Genomic DNA, 6,000 nt, shown 5'->3' with positions numbered 1-6,000 from the left:
CATGCTACCAGTGTTAAAGACTGCGATGGAGCTCCGTATGCCACGGCAAACTGGCTGACACTGACGGCGGCGGTGCACAAATGCTGCGCAGCTAGCGCCATTCGACGGCCAACACCGCGGTTCCTGGTGTGTCCGCTGTGCCATGCGTGTGATCATTGCTTGTACAGCCCTCTCGCAGTGTCCGGAGCAAGTATGGTGGGTCTGACACACCGGTGTCAATGTGTTCTTTTTTCCATTTCCAGGAGTGTATTATGGGAGACTTTCTTGGCCTGGTTAAATGGTGGCCGTTATTTGAAAATTTTCTCAGACGCTTTTAGTGTCTCTTGCAATCAAATGATTTTATGTGCTGTTTTTAAAGCCTGCACTCTATCTACATCTACATCCATACTTCGCAAGCTACCTGACGGTGTGTGGCGGAGGGTACCTTGAGTACCTCTATCGGTTCTCCCTTCTATCCCATTCTCGTATTGTTCGTGGAAAGAGAGATTGTCGGTACGCCTCAGTGTGGGCTCTAATCTCTCTGATGATTTTATCCTCATGGTCTCTTCGCGAGATATATCTAGGAGGGAGCAATATACTGCTTGACTCCTCGGTGAAGGTACGTTCTCGAAACTTCAACGAAATCCCGTACCGAGCTACTGAGCGTCTCTCTTGCAGAATCTTCCGCTGGAGTTCATAATACAGCTATAATACAGTTGTCCGTGTGTAAGTGAGTCAAAGGTTCTGCCCAGTGTTTCTATGTTTCAGAGTTATCGGAATGTCTTTGTGATTTGGGCAGAAACCTTTAATTGTGCCAGCTCCTTGACGGGGAGTTAAATCTCATCCGAGATATCGGCCGGGCAGTGTTTAAGAACCTGGCTACCACCATAGTTGGTCACATATCCTCTTCCAAAGTTTAGTATTTATCTTCCTTCCGTCAAGGCGGGTTAAGCTGGTAGATATATATTTTGTATGTAATATGTTTGTGTATTAACTTGTTTTCTTAAATATTACGGACTGGCAACTAGCTAAACCTTAAACTGCATAGCATCCGCCGAGTTCATTGGCCAGCTTTTTCTAGTAATTTTTTATTAACACGTCTGGGTATGCAGACATTTATTTTTTAAGATCAGTGTCTCTGTTATAGTTTTTTTTAATTAAGTGATTTTCTCACGTTATGTAATGGCATCTTAGTTTCGCACTAGTGCTCAAGTGTTATTAAGTCACCCTTTACCTGTAATTGTTTCATTACATCTATTTTGAGGGAGGTCCTATATGGGAGTTTGAACTTTTCAAGTTTGTCAGTAAACCCTTTTTCTTAATTTGGAATTGTTTGTTAGAGTACTGAGTACGTTGGGTTTCTAATTGGATTTGCAAAGTTTTATCTCGTGACTCGTCCACAATGTGTAATTCTCAATTTTTTTTAAGGTGTAATGCCAATAAAGTGTCTTTATTATAAAGTGTGACTACCAACCATGATTCCATCCCTTTCCTCTTTTATGGTATTTATGGCATACTGTGCAAGTGTGGTACGGCCGAGGAAGCACATATCAGTAGTCTTTGTTCAGTACGTCTCATTTTATTTTTCTATCCCTTTGTGTGCTATTCTGCTTAGAAGTTCAGAAGCGTGACTTGTCGAACTACCCGTCTGATGCTTTACACATTTATCAAACGTGCTTCCGCAGCAGTAAAGAACTTATCAGAAAGCTGCCGTTTAAATCGTGCAGTTCACAGTGGCTGCTCATTTAATGTTCAGGAATCCACTTACGATAGTCATTTAATCATAACTGAGTGGGCGACGTGAACACAATCGAGTGACGCGGACAAATGACGGCAAAAGAGAGTGGACGTTGAACAATAGCTGCCGCCTGCACTGAACACTGGCCACCGATCGACAGACCCCACCACAAAGCGAGTGTTGCTTTACAGCCCATATAATACATTACTTATGGCAGATGCAATTTTGGCTGCATTGTAGCTCCCTTTTAACCGGCGCATCCCTCGCCGTACCACTTAACCTGCATTACCGAGCGAGCTGATGCTGTGGTCACAACAGCGCACTTGACCTCTGGAGGATCTGGCTACTTTGAGTTAAATTTTCCGTCATCTCCCCAGATCCCGTAAGATGAAAAGCGAGACGCTAACTGTGAAAAGCCCATAGCGGATTCATTATCATTCCAACACTTTTAGACTAAGTGCTTCGCTTCTAATGGATTCGTCTGTGGCGGGATATTAGGAACCAGTCTTTTCTTCTTCCATACACTTCAAAGAATTAATGAAATTAATTTCTGATAAAAGTTTCGCAGGTTGGTGTCCACCATCGTCGCATCTTTGCAGCTACACAGACACCCTCCTTTCCTGTCCTGGAAAAACGTCTCCTGACGAAATCCTAAAGCTCAGTATTTTTGCTAGTGGGAATTCCTACCAGACAGCTGCTTCTCCAATGGACTGCCAGTTACTCTCTATTTTTAGGAGGAAGTTGTTTGTAGGAAACTAATCTTGGCCCGCCGGTGTGGCCGAGCGGTTCTAGGCGCTGCAGTCTGGAACCGCGCGACCCCTGCGGTCTCAGGTTCGAATCCTCCCTCGGGCATGGATGTGTGTGATCTCCTTAGGTTAGGTAGGTTTAAGTAGTTCTGAGTTCTACGGGACTGATGATCTCAGATGTTAAGTCCCAAAGTGCTCAGAGCCATTTGAACCATTTGAATTAACATTGTCTGACGCAAACATCACACAGCTGTAGCAACTGTAAAATGTAACAACATCACTGATTCGAATTTTTGGAACCTAGACACAGGGATCACATCCGGGTGGAGTCCAGTTAAAATGCTACTCCAGTTACGCTGTTGGTCTCTATGTTCCTTAAGTCATGATGCCTAAATGCTGGGATAGTTCCTTCGTCAAGACCACCCAAAAATTCCACCCCTCTCCCCCCAGACATTTTAATAAATGACCATGTCGGTGTCCACAGGCCAGGCTCGATGATGGATTACTGAGTGAAGTGCCGCAGCGATAGGACGTTGGAGTCGTGTTTACGAGCACGGCTGTTCCAATTTCAGTTAGAGCTAGTGCTACCTATCTAATAAACACGTTGTCTTCATCTACATCTACATCCATACTCCGCAAGCCACCTGACGGTGTGTGGCGGAGGGTACCTTGAGTACCTCTATCGGTTCTCCCTTCTATTCCATTCTCGTATTGTTCGTGGAAAGAAGGATTGTCGGTATGCCTCTGTGTGGGCTCTAATCTCTCTGATTTTATCCTCATGGTCTCTTCGCGAGATATACGTAGGAGGGAGTAATATACTGCTTGACTCTTCGGTGAAGGTATGTTCTCGAAACTTTGACAAAAGCCCGTACCGAGCTACTGAGCGTCTCTCCTGCAGAGTCTTCCACTGGAGTTTATCTATCATCTCCGTAACGCTTTCGCGATTACTACATGATCCTGTAACGAAGCGCGCTGCTCTCCGTTGGATCTTCTCTATACCTTCTATCATCCCTATCTGGTACGGATCCCACACTGCTGAGCAGTATTCAAGCAGTGGGCGAACAAGCGTACTGTAACCTACTTCCTTTGTTGTCGACGAGACATTAACCCATCATCTTCCATCCTTCCATCTATATCTGCATCTACATGTTTATTCTGCAATTCACAATTAGGTGCCTGTCAGAAGGTTCATCTAACCACTTTTAAGAAACTTCCCTACCGTTCTGCTCTCCAAAAGGCGCGGGAAAGACGATCTCATAAATTTTATTTTATTATAACGATGATTTCTCCCTACAGGCGGCACAAACGAAACATTTTCACACTCTGAGGACAAAGTTGGTGATTGAAATTTCATGTTTTAATGACTGCCACCCCAATTCGTGTATCAAATGCATGTAAATCTCTCCCCTATTTTGGGATACTATAAAGCGAGCTGCCCTTCTTGGAACTTTTTTAGTGTCCTCCGTCAATTCTATCCTATGCGGAACCCACAGTAATACTCTGTAAGATGGCGGACAAAAGTACTGTAAGCAGTCTCTTTAGAAGTCCTGTTACTTTTTCTAAGTATTCTGCCAATAAATCGCAGTCTTTGGTTTGCTTTCCCCAGAACGTTATCTACGTGATCTCTCAATTTAAGATATTCATAATTATAATTCTCAAGTATTTCTTTGAGTTTAGAGACTTTATAGTTTTGTGATTTACCGTGTAACTTAAATTTAGGGATTCTTTTTAGTGCTCATATGAATGACTTCAAGCTGTTCATGATGTACAGTCATTTGCCAATTCTTGCACCATACACATATCTCTATGACGAATTACTTGTCGAAATCGGAGAAGTGAGTAGAGTAGTAACATTTTCACGGAGCAGAAGACTCGTTTTCGCGATTAGGAAACAAGAAACGTTAACAATGTATGAGTTAACTGAAGTACTGTATACATTTACTCCCAGAATAAGTCTAACTCATTAATTGTAATAATTCCTATATATTATTACTAACAGAGAGCCGGTTGAAAGGAGAAATAAACGGAAATTAAGTAATAATTCTGACTGAAATGCCCTGCTAAACTCGTAGGACAGGACGGGTAGTTCAAGTTGTGGAAAGGGGCCAAAATAAGCGGCTGTCAGTCACACTCGAACATACAAACTTTTCTTTGATCAAACATTACAAGAGCAAAGAAAAATTTTGAAAAATGCACACAGCTTTAGTTTTGGAACTTAATTAGTGGCTGAATGCGCCGTACAATCTCATGCCTTAAGGGCAAGACTTCTTTAATGTAAAAACGGCTGAAAGCCTATAACTAAAAGCTCAACCAAAATCAGAAATTTAAAAGGCAAAACCTTATCTTAAAACAGTTCCTTAATTGCGCTGAAGACCCAAAGAATCTGACACTTTAAGAGCAAACATCTTAAATTCAAAATCGGCTGAAGTCCCAACACTTAAGACTCAATAACATTAATTTTAAAAATGCCAAAGGCTTTAAGTAAATAGTTCTTAAACTAGGCTGAAGGCCCAAAACATCTGACGCCTTAAGGGCAAAACAACCTTAATCTAAAAATCGGCTAGAAGCCATACAAGTACAAACAACAAGAACAAACAAGAAAAAGCAGTACACCCAAGGGCGTTCAGAAGTTCCGAGGGTAGGCCTGGAATTCAAACACTAACGCTCGCTTAGTTGAGACAGGAATTCGGCCCAACCATTGTCGATCCGACGACAACCCAACCGACAATGGACCCACCGACAAGATAGCCTCCGCTTCACCCGACCAGCACACAACAGGGAGTTCAATGGAACAACGTAGAAGGTATTGGTGCCCACAACCAAATTATACAGTGAGCTGTCAAAGTACACACCGCGCTGGACAGCGACAACACGATGAGGAAAATACACTGCCTGAATTTACGTCTACGGCCAGGACAAGTAACCGGAACGTTAACGGCGACAAGGCAGAAGATTCCGTTGGTGCACTTCAATTCAAATAACCAAGTACCGTTAAACTCCACTGGAGGGTGGCTAAAATTTGACAACTTGAAAACACACGTTGTTGCTCGAGGGAATATCCCAATAGCCGACAACTAACTCCAAACGACAGAATGTGAACAGTCGTGACTTGCTGGTAGGTTAAGTCAAAACTCTACTTCCACGTCCAGGATCGGTGAGCCACGAACCTCGTACCAATGGGAACAGCACCACACACTCCGACACCATATAGAGGTCGCCAGCGAGCCCGGCCAACTATGCGCCGCGGAGATTTCCTCACTGCTCCACGCCAACCGCACAACTGCCCAGGCCCAGAAACGGTGAAAGGACCAAGTATACGTCGGCCGATGAGACGACCAACCGAACGATCAACCAACGGCCGTCCCGCTCCAGTCTCCCTCCGTGTGTCGCCAGCGATAGGCTAGCATTGGTTGTCGGTGCCTTAGCGGCGCTCTGACCCCCGACTTCACTGCTGCTGCGTCCCGACTGCACTGCTGGTCCGTCCCGAACTGACTGTCAGACACACGACGACCCGAAAATACTGTCGGTCACTCCAGA

Source organism: Schistocerca serialis, chromosome 6 (assembly GCF_023864345.2).
Source record: "Schistocerca serialis cubense isolate TAMUIC-IGC-003099 chromosome 6, iqSchSeri2.2, whole genome shotgun sequence".
NCBI classification, from domain to species: domain Eukaryota; kingdom Metazoa; phylum Arthropoda; class Insecta; order Orthoptera; family Acrididae; genus Schistocerca; species Schistocerca serialis.
The sequence above is the reverse complement of the archived record's forward strand: the minus strand, read 5'-3'. Positions refer to the sequence as shown.